Source organism: Eleutherodactylus coqui, unplaced genomic scaffold (assembly GCF_035609145.1).
Source record: "Eleutherodactylus coqui strain aEleCoq1 unplaced genomic scaffold, aEleCoq1.hap1 HAP1_SCAFFOLD_86, whole genome shotgun sequence".
Lineage (NCBI taxonomy): Eukaryota > Metazoa > Chordata > Amphibia > Anura > Eleutherodactylidae > Eleutherodactylus > Eleutherodactylus coqui.
In genome coordinates, this window is record NW_027102385.1 from 82676 (window position 1) to 94776 (window position 12101).

The following is a 12101-nucleotide window of genomic DNA, read 5'->3' on the forward strand; positions in this document are numbered from 1 at the left end:
GGGCCCCCCCCTTACCTTTCTCACCGCGTACCCATACCTAAATCATGCTGCATACAGCTGCAAAACGAATTTCCATACATGAATTAGCCCTATTAACGCGTTTCCTGCACTAGATGAAAATCACACACACACACCACTTTTTATTGCGGTATACTGCTTCCATTGATTTGAATGCGATTACTCAGACGTGAGCTCGGAAGCGGTGATTTTTAAGCGCTATCTGTCCTGTATTTGCGTTTTCTAACGCACCTCCCCACCCATCACAATTGTGGGGTGCATTAAAACCGCTTTACCATGCGTTCAAAAGTGCTGCTAAAAATTGAGGTAAAAAACCCACGATTTTAAGCTGTGTTTTCTGAATGCACGTCTTAGAGCAGCCCTAGGCCCCGTGCACACGGGCGGAAATTCCGCTGCCGGATTTCCCGCAGAATTTCCACCCATGGAAGCTGCTATAGGATTGCGTTAGAAAACGCAATCCTAGGCAGACGGCCGCGGTTTGTCCGCGCGAAATCACACGTGGAAAACAAACCGCGGCATGCTCTATTTCTGTGCAGGGATCGCAGAGCCCCACACAGAAACGTCACTCCCCGGCCGCTGGCACCGGTCTGCGCATTTAGGACGGCAACTCCCACAGCCTAGAAGTTTGTATGATCTAGAGCACAGGTGTCAAACAATGCCCGCAGGCCGAATCCGGCCCGCCGCCTATGCAGTAAGTTCCCTCACTCCTCCGTGCTGCTGTCAGTAGGCAGTCTGCTCTCGGCTTGTTCTGTCTAATGCAGACAGTAATAGAGGAGTGCCGATAGCAGACTGACAACGGCCGCGGAGGAGGGAAGGGGAGTGCAGAGAACATGATCTCTGCAGCAAGGAGAGCATCGCTGAGGAGGAGCAGCTGCAGGGTGAGAGCCGTGTGTGTGTGTGTATATATGTGTGTGTGGTTTCTGCGAGTGGATTACGCAATTCCGACCCGCTAATTGGGGGGAATTGTGTAATCCAATGCATGCGATTGATCCGTGGATTACCGTTGATCAAGCGCATGCAGAACCCGTAATTCCTCTCCGGTCATGTGTGACCGGCCTAATGTTAGTTCGCTACTTTATCATGTGACCGGGGACCGCTCAACGAGGCCCCCGGTCACTGCTCCAAGCACGCAGCAACCATTGGTCGCTGGGAGCAAGGAGATTTAAAATTTCCTGGGCTCCCCAGCTCCTGCGAATGTGTCCGGCATTTTGCCGGCGGGCGCATACCCAGGAGCTGGCAGGATCCATGGAGGATAATCGCATCTGGATTCAAATGCGGAAGCCTCCGAGAAGATGTTTCATCTCCTCTCACCGATCGCTTCGGTGAGGGGAGATGAAACTGCCACTTTTTAAAGAACTTTTACGTGATCGCCATTATGCATTGGATAACGGCGATCACGTGACCAGTAACCGTATACCGCGGCTCCCCGTGACATCTCCAGGCTCTTGGCGACCTTTGGTAGCCAGCAGCAGGGAGATGTTACATTTATTGGGCAATCTTTCACTTTTGCGCATGCGTCCGCCATCATGCTGACGGGCGCATGCGCAGAAGCTGGGGTAAGGTCCACGGATCAACATCCCACCAGGGAACAAATCCGGGACCTTGGGTACGTAATTTCATTCCCCTTACGGATACGATCCGTAAGGGGAGATGAAACTTTAACTTTTTAAACTTTTAACTTTTTTTTTTTTTTTACTTTTTAACTTTATATGATCACCGTTATCCCAGTCATATCTCCCTGCACTCGGCTATCTGTGACAGCCGGGTGCAGGGAGATTTTGAATTTGCCGGGCTCGCCGGCTTCTGCGCATGCGCGCCACATTATTTAGATCCCACATTTTCAGAAATTAATGCAATTTAGATTAAAAAAAAAAAAAAAAGTGTTCGGGTAATGTGCTATTCTAAAATTTTTTCCCCCAAAATCATTTTCATGTGCACTGACACCCCAAAATGGATACCCCTGTTTGTATTGTTTTCAGAAATGTACCCATTGTGGCCCTAATGTTATGTTAGTATGCACAAATAGGACCCAAAATGTAATCAGTACTATGTGGCTTTCTGAACAGACTGTTATGATCGTGTGGGCAGATTTAGCAGACTGCCAACACCATCGTGACCAAAGGACTAGTAGTCTAGTAGTATACATGCACACAGGAAATTCACATGGAATCCATGCCACTGACCCTGTGCTAAAAGGGGGGGGGGGGGGTCGACAGTGGCCCAACCTAAGCGTAGACATCGCCCAAATAAGAGGGCGGCCCAGCGGTCTTCGGAACTGGGCCATAGCTGATCCTAGGAGCCACAGAACAGGACACACGCATGGCATATAACGGAGACGGAACAGAATACACAGAGATAGAAAACACTGCATACAGAAGCCAAAAATGCAACCACTACTAACAGATAGGCTGATTATAAAGAACAGGTATTACTTGACATTTTAGACAAAACGTGAAGCTAGCGGGCGAACTTCTAAGCTCCTGGTTATACCGCTATTCCCTACACTAACCATGAGTCCAGGAGACCCGGACAACGATCACACAGGAGATCTCTAATAAATCTCTAAACCGCTATAAGCTACATACTGTCCCTGCTTTTCTTCACCACAACTTTAATAGATCCAGACATCTCATTTGGACAATTAGTATGTTTTTCCGAAGCTTTGTTAGCTGTGTGCTAATTTGGTACAGTATTGTGATGGCACCTGTACGTTTGCAAGAAAATAAATAAAAGCTATTAGTGTATCCAAAAATGCCAAATAAAAAATAAAAATTCAAAAATTTTATGTAATCTGTTATCCGGCCTATAAAATGAAATTTTAGCACAGCAAATTATTGTCCAAATTCGACGTACGTGTACACACGCGTACGTACATACACACGCGTACGTACACACGCGTACGTACATACACACGCGTACGTACACACGCGTACGTACGTACATACATACACGCACGTACATACATAAACGCATGTACGTACATACGTACATACATACACGCACGTACATGCACGTACGTACATACATACATACACGTACGTACATACATGCACGCACGTACGTACATACATACACGCACGTACGTACATACATACACGCACGTACGTACATACATACACGTACGTACATACATACATACATGCACGTACGTACATACATACACGCACGTACGTACATACATTGTGCATTTCGATCGCACAAAAAAATACGCAGCATACTATATTTTCTCGCACATTCTCATAGGGAAAGAACGCATATTATACTAATTGTCTATTTCACTAGCTGAGATAATCGTTGCGTGTTATTTCTTTGTCTGTGCAAATATGCGTAAGCTCGTCGGAATCCAGCCTAAATGTAAAAATATATCTTTATAAGGCCATTTTCACACTGTTTTTCCTCTCACTACGGTTCCATGTGTTTTTGGCGCTGCACTCCCATGTGTATCCAACATGTCCAACATGTCGGGGCTTCCTCTATATCAGTGATGGCGAACCTTTTAGAGACTGGGTACCCAAACTGCAACACAAAAGCCACTTATTTATCGCAAAGTGCCAACGTGTCAGGGGCGGGGCTGATCAGGACGTATGATTTTACCCCGTCGTTCTAAAAAGGACAGGGCCTCTTTAACCCTCTGCAATCCAATTTTGGATTCGGGGTTGCCTAGGGGCTTTTCTTTTTCTGCCTTATACTATGGCGCCTTCTGCTGGCTAAAGTTAGGGCTCCTTCCCACGGAGGGATTTCCGCTGCGTAATACGCTGCGTAAGTCCGCTGCATTGCCCGCAGCTATTAGGTTCTATTGAACCTAATAGCTCAATGCTCACGGTGCGGAATTCCATCGCGGAATTCCGCACTGTGAAATCACCCGACCTCACCCGCGGTATGCTTTATTTGCCGCGGGTGTACGCGTGGCCGGCCTCCATTCTAGTCAATGGAAGCCATCCGTCACGCTATCTTCCGCTGTAGCACAGCGGAAGATAGAGTAAAAACCGCTTCCCCGCCCACCGCCAGCCGCGTCATATGACCCAGTAGATTTTGGTAGGCCGCTGTCTCCCCCTTGTGTGCTGCATTAAAAATGCACTCAGCTAAAAATAAAAAAAGGTCCAGTTCTGTGGCTTCTCGGAGGAGATAGGGTTTCCCCCACCTCCCGTCTCCAAGCTGCAGTGGAGACTGACTAACATGGCTGCCGGTATTTATACTTCTAAATTGATGACCTCACAATGCAGTGACATCAGCCTGCCAGACACCTGGCTCATTTGCATACAGTGTGTTGCAATAATAAAGTAATACAGTAACAAATATAAGTAAGGTAAAGGTATTGGGGCACAATCATTTGGCATAGTTTTGGCGCAGAGATTAGCGGTAGCTTGTGTGCTTGTCAAGAATCTGGCACTAGTTTTTGCTTAATGTTAAATATTCTTTAGGACTCCTTCACACGGGCGCAGCAATCTACAGCCGCAGTGAGGCTGAAAAAAACAAAAAAAACGCGTAATCATGCTATACTTCCGCCATGTATCACGTGATGCATGGCTTCAATTGACTGCAATGGACGCCGGCTGCGCGTTTTCCCGTGGCAATTAGAACATGGCACGATTTCTTTCATGCTGTGTGAACATTTAAAGGCAGTAAGCTATTATTAGGTTCATGAAACGCGGCAGAAATCCATCCGTGGGCATTAGCCCTAAGTCAGTAGATCATGCCTTGACTCCTCTTTTAGGTCCATTGACTGACTTGCCAAAATATATATTCACCTCAATTCACAGCGCATCTATGCTACAAAATCAGCGTGTATACCAGAACTATCCCCCAAACTATAAAGCTAACGTCACACGGACGAGTGCGATATCGGGCCGTGAATCACTCCCTCGCCAACATGCAATTTCCCCGCGGATGTGAGGCATTTTTATCTCAAAACCGCCTCGCATCACTTCGGGTAAGTAGCCGTGCCGGAGGATAGCTAGGAAAGCTGCAAAACGAATTTCCATACATGAATTAGCCCTATTAACGCGTTTCCTGCGCTAGATGAGAATCACACACACACACCGCTTTTTATTGCGGTATACTGTTTCTATTGATTTGAATGCGATTACTCAGACGTGAGCTCGGAAGCGGTGATTTTTAAGCGCTATCTGTCCTGTATTTGCGTTTTCTAACGCACCTCCCCACCCATCACAATTGTGGGGTGCATTAAAACCGCTTTACCATGCGTTCAAAAGTGCTGCTCAAAATTGAGGTAAAAAACCCACGATTTTAAGCTGTGTTTTCTGAACGCACGTCTTAGAGCAGCCTTAGGCCCCGTGCACACGGGCGGAAATTCCGCTGCCGGATTTCCTGCAGAATTTCCACCCATGGAAGCAGAAAAGAGAACGCAGCAGGTTCTATTTTACCGCGGATATCCGCAGCATAGAGCCTATTGTGCTCCGTGGTCGCGGATATACCCGCAGCCTATACGCAACTATATTGTAAAGAGAATTCTGAAGGCACCCATTGAAACAAATATGTTTGTGTGAAGCGGCCCTTACTGTACTTTTGTTAGCATGAATCAAGCACATTTGCAAGCGCAAAAAAACACGCAACCATGCCGCCATTTATTGAAATAGGCAATTAGTGTAATTAGAATAATACATGTTCTTCCCCTGCAGAAATGCACGAGAAAATAAAGGGGACTGCTTTTTTTTTGGACAAAATGCGCATGCAAAATACACTTATGTGAAGGAACTCGCTGCAATCAGCGGGTTCTACTGACGTGTATTTAGCATGTATATTTTTCATGCGTAATATGCTACGCAAATACATCTGTGTGAATCTGGCCGAAGAGCCCACGGTGGTATGCGTAAAACGCTGCGTCTCTGCGGTGAGAACACAATCGTGGACATGAGCCCTAAGGCTGGAGCTCTATGGAGTCTTTCGCCATGACATGGGTCATGTGACCAAAGATCGCTGTGCAGCCCTGTGAACTTGCATTCTCAAATATATCAATGGGGTCGCGCAAGTTCCCACAACCTATAGAGTGCTAAAACCTCATCGAGGTTGGATTTTTGCAATATATTGGTCGTAGCTACTTGTGAGTTGTATCGCAACTACATTGTCTTCAGTAAGGCCAGCTGCACACGACCGCTTCACATTCCGAATGCGGGATACCACAGCGGAATCTGGCCGTTACCCCAGCCGGCGACCCTGCGTTCCTGCAGATTCTGTAATGCAGATGACCGCGAGTGTGAAGGAAGTAGCAGTAGTATGTATCTTTCAATGCATGTGATTTGCTGCAGATCCTCCGTGTGGACGACGACTGCGGATTGAATAATAGGAAACCGGTAATGTGAAGCCGGCCCGAGAGTGTGAGGTCGCAGGGCTATACAGCGATCTTGGTCACGTAGCACTAGTCTCATTGCATGACTACGACTCCGCCGTTCATGGGAGCTCAGTGCTTGACATGACAACTCCCTGCTGTTGGCGCGACCACCAGTCACCCTTAAAAGTCAACAGAAAGTTAAAAAATGGTAAAATGTAATCTTCGCTCATATTCGTGAGGGGAGATGCAATTACATACCTAAGGCCCCCGGATTTACCCTTGGACCTCACCTCAGCTTCTGCGCACGCGCCCGTCGTCAACGTTGGCCGATGCAAGAGCCGCAGATTGCCTGAGTAATTTAAGATATCCCTGCTCCTGGCTACCAAACATAGCTGAGAGCCTGGAGATTTCATGGTGGGCCGCAGTACGTGGTCCCCAGTCACGTGATTGCCATTAGCCAATGGATAACGGCGATCATGTAAAAGTAAAAGAGTTACAGCTTCACCTCCTGTCACGAATCCAATCCGTAAGGGAAGGTGAAAATATTTCCCTAAGGCCTCCGGCGATGTCCCCCGACGGGATCCTTATCCTCGGTTGGATAACGGCGATCATGTAAAAGTTAAGAAAAAGTTGAAGTTTAATCTCCCCTCTTTGATCGGTGAGAGGAGATGAAACTTCTTACCGGAGGCCTCCGTATTTGAACCTCGATGTGATCCTCCTTCGTGGACCTTCTCCGGCTTCTGCGCATGAACCTGCCTTAAAATGCCATGCGCAGCAGCTAGGGAGCCCGGTAAATTTTAAATCTCTGTGCTCCCGGCTAACAAAGGTCACCAAGAGCCTGGAGCAGTGATCGGTGGTCTCGTTGAGCTGTCCCTGGTCACGTGATAAAAAGGTAGCGATCTACCGAAGGCCGGTCTCACACGACTGGATATGTTATACAGCCAGCCGCGGCGAAGGGAAGATCCGGAGCAGGTGAGTAAATTCCGATTTTGGTCTCCCGCACGAAAATGGAGCATGGTCCAGATTTTTTCATGCTCAATTTTTAAAAAAATCACTTTTATTGACCATCCGCGGGTATTTATCTACCCGCGGGTGATCAATGCATCCCTATGGGATGCGGATCCGCGGGCAGGAGAAGAGTTAAAATCCGCCTTAGGCCCCATGTCCACGGGCAAATTCGGATTTTGAATCCGCATCGTTTTTCCTGCACGCGGATCCACGCCCCATAGGGATGCATTAGACACCCGCAGGTAGTAAAATATCTGCGGATGTCATTTTTCCTGCAGGCGCGGGTCCCATGTGCAGAAAAAAATCCGGACATGATACATTCAGGCGTGGGACTCCCGCGGGGACGGCTCCCGCAGGCTTCTATTGAGGCCTATGGAAGCCGTCCGGATCCGCAGGAGACCCGCGCCTGAATTAAACTCACCTGCTCCGGGCAAGCAAGAAGAGGGAGAGTGTGCCAGAGTGGTCCGTGGAAGCAAGAAGACCCAAGACTGAGGATGGAAGATTTGCGGCTACAGATTCAAGAAGCAATCCAGCGGAATGGCGCCGAGTGGCTGGAGGAGTTAATCGCCAGCTGCAGGTCGGGATCGGAGTCGGGGGGGCCACTCGAGCCAGCAGCAAGGGAGCCGGTATCCGGAGAGGGAGCAGCACAAGAGGGGGATGCCGGGCGAGGCCGCCCGAAGCGAAGAAACACCCCCCCCCCCCCCGGCGCGACTCAGCCCGAGTCCCACTGCAAAGAGAGGCGGTCATAAGAGCAGTCGCGGCGGCGAGAGGCCGCAAGGAGCAAGACGCGCCATGAGGTTTTTGGCGCCAAATTCAAACCGGGTGTCGGGGAGAGCGCCGGGACCGGTGCCCATCGTGAAATCTCCAGGCTTTCAGCTACGTTTGCTAGCCAGCAACAGGGAGATTTTAAATTACCCCGGCAATCTGGGGTAAGGTCCGCGGATAAATCCGGGGGCTTTAGGTATGTAATTTCATCTCCACTCACGGATATGAGGAAAGATGAAATTTTAAAGTTTTTAACTGTTTACTTGGATAACGGCAATAGCGTGACTGGGGGTCACTCGGGCAGCTGACAACAAGGAGCTGTCATGTCCACAGCCCCCAGGGCTGTAATCCTCAGCATGAGCATGTTTTTATGGCTGTGGGGATTAAAAACACTATAGGGCGGTCAATAAGGGGTTAAGGAGGTACAAAATCAGCGCCATCTCTCTGAGTTTGATGGAGAGGGCAGGGGCGAGAATGAGCAATGTGTCGTCAAATGACGCCTGAGGGTTATGTGCAGGTAAAATGTGTCCTGAGGTTATGATGAGCGTGTGTTTCTATCATGCTGCATATTCTGATGACGGTTAGCAGTAATGAAACTGTCTGTTTTACTAACTGTCCCTACACTACCCCGCAGCCCTCAACGGTTGACCCTCCTCGACCTCCCAGATCGAGGCAGGCCCATCGAGCAAGCTAAGGCAAGCTCTCCGGGTCTACCACTGGGTTTTTCACAGCCCTTGCAACTGGACCACAGCTAGCCTGAGTCCCCTGTATTAGTTTAGTCGCTCTTCTTTGAACCCCCTCCAATACTGTAACATCTTTCCTGAGCACCGGTGATGAAATAAGAACATCTAAAATCTATTTGGTATCTTCGTGTCCATAACAATTTGAACTCTCAAAAAATCAGCATCATTTATGTTGTCAGAAAAAAAGCCAAAATGTCAGAATTGTACTTTTTGGGTCATTCAATTCCCCCCCCCAAAAAAAATATCATAAAAAACGATGAAAAAGTGGCATGTAGTCCAAAATGATACCAAGAGAAACCATAGGTTGTCCTGCAAAGTTTTGAGATGGCAGCAAGTAAAGGATTCCCCAAGGGAGCGTGCTCCCTATGTTATGTCGTCTGGCCCTTGTAATCATGGCGGGCCGATGGGTTGCCATGACAACAGGTGTCCCTGCTTGCCATTACCTATGATCACTACTGTAACTGATAAGGCATTGCCGTACGTGTACGTATGTATATATATTTATTATATATGATTGTTCTGACCAGGTTGGGGGAGTAGTGGTCAATGTAAGTGGGTGGAGCGGATCTAGAGATCAGTAATACTGGTGTGATGTGACTGTTAACCTGCTGATTTTTCATCATTTCCTGCAGATCTGACGTCCTTGAGAATGGGAAGGCTGTCCGACAGTGAAGAGACCCTCGACGTTCAGCAATCTTGAAACCCTTCGTTTTATGGACTGCTTTTTGCCTGTGACTCACCTTTTTTTTTTTTTATAAGCTTTTTCTTTCAAAGAATTATGACGGAGGATCCTGAAAAACTGCGCAATATTTTACACCGATTGAGTAAACAGAAAAGATACCCAAACACAGCGGCCTTTGTTTTATCTGGGAATGACACTTGGTGTAAAATCCACATTTTTAATAAATAATAAAACGTGATTTGAATTTGTTTTTTTGTTTTACCTTATTTATGTTTTTAACTCCTGATTACCCACGCTGTAAAGCCGGCTGCACATGGCTGTGACGGGCTCCGCCATGGAATTCCGGGGCGGAGCCCGTCACGGCGGCCCCAAGAGACCCCAATACTTACCTCCAGTTTCGGAGTCCCGCATGACGCCTCAGCGCGCATGGGCAATCGAGCGCGTGACGCACCGCAGCGGCATGTGACGCGGTAGGCGTAGAGGCGGTTTCACACTATCTTCCGCTGTGCTACAGCGGAAGATAGCGTGAATGGACGGCTTCCACAGACTGCAATGGAAGCCGTCCGCGCGTACACCCGCGGCAAATAGAGCATGCCGTGGGTGAGGAGGGGTGATTTTACGGTGCGGAATTCCGCTGTGAAATTCCGCACCGTAAGCATTGAGCTATTAGGTTGAATAGATCCGTCTGTGGGAAGGAGCCTTAAGGCCTCATGTCCACTAGCAAAATGGAATTGCGGTTTCCGCAGCGGATTTGCCCCTAGGGAATCATTGGCCATCCGTGGTCCATTAAACTGATTTTTGCACCCGCGGATGGAATTTTAATAGAATTGCGTTTTTCACGCGTGGGAGAAAAAAACCCGGCATGCTCCATTTTACCGCGGATCGGCCACATTGCTATCACATTGATAGCAATGTGTGCAGATATCTGCATGCAAAAATTATACAATAGAAAGCTGATTCTACGCGGATTGTATTTTTCCAGTGGACATGAGGCCTAAGGCCGCCTGCAGACGGCCGTGTCGCATCCAGCTGCTCGCAACGGGACCCGACCTGAGCGCCTGCAGAGAGCAGTGCGGAACTCATGTGCCAGCAGACGGCACATGCGCAGAGCCGGCAGCCAGCGAGTGACGTTTATGTCCGGGGCTCTGCGAACCCCGCACAGAATTAGAGCATGGCGCAGTTTGTTTTCTGCGCGTGATTTCGCGTAGACAAACCACGGCCTTCTGCATAGGATTGCGTATTGAAATGCAATCCTATGCAGGCGTGTACAGCCGGAAATGTACGGTGCTTCGTCTGGCATAGACTGAAGTGGCAGCGGTGCGCACTCGTCATCAGCTGATTGGCAGGGATTCTGTGAGGCAGATCAACACTTCACTGCGCATAGATCATCAGTACTGGAGTCCCAGGGAACCCTTTTAACCCCTTGCCACCGCAGCACGTGAATGTATGTATATGTTAGAAAGCAGCTTTCTGGAATGGACTTGCATCTACATCCTACAGATCTGAGCCCATCTACTGCTGAAGACTGTTGCTAATGACAGTTGGCCTCCCGCAGTCACAGCGGGGATGGGTGAGACAACCGATTCCCGCTGTTAATGCTTTGCATGCAACGATTGCTCTTATTTCATTAGGTTTTTGCATGTAATCAGATATACTTCAGTCTAAGCCGACCTGAGTATAAGCCAAGGTACCAACTTTTACCCCAAAAACCTGGGGTCAATTATTGACTTGAGTATAAGCCAAGGGGTAATATTAGGTACCTCGGCTAACACTTGGATCGGCTATACTCAAGTATGCATTGTGGCTGCTGCTACAGGCCAAGTGGGCAGTATACCCCTAGGTAAACTAATTAAGGGGTGTATTGTTAAAATTTTGTGGCTGCTCAACAGCTCTACAACTGTGCTATGGGGCTTTAAAGGCCTTCAAGCAAAATGTCTGTTACGTCTGCTGCTGGTATATGTTGCTCAAAGCTTCAGTTTACTAGCAGCACAGCCCTGAGAGGGTTAATTGATTGAGCTGCCTGGGTGTGGTACTTCCTGCAAGCCAATCTCCTGGCTCTGTGCATACATATAAAGCCAGCTCTTGGCAGTCTGTGTCTGGGTTTCAGACTGAGCAGTTATGAATCCTTGTCTTGAGGTATCTGCCTTTTTCCCACGCAGAACTTGTAAGTGGTTATGTGTCTCTCAGCTTCCCGAAGACGGTTTGGACACCTGTAGTCCTTGTCTCCGTTATATGCATTCCCTTTACAGCTGTGGCCTCTGTACGTCTTGTCTGCTCTGTGTGTCAGTTAATGTAACTTGACACAGTCTCCTATCTCACCTTGTGTAGCTGACTGTCTATTCCCCTATATTATTGAGATGGCACTATATTTGATAGTTGGCGGTGTGCCCCATGCTATGTCCTGCTCCACTTGCAGTTGGCAGTGTGCCCCCTGCTCTGTCCTGTCCCAGATGCAAGCTTTCTGTGTGATCTGTGTCTTGCAGTTTCATGCCCGTTTGTACGTTTACGTTCTGTCAGTTTAGTGTTACCTCATCTCCTGTGTGAATGTTGTCCGGGTCTCCTGGACTCATGGTTAGTGTAGGGAATAGCGGTATAA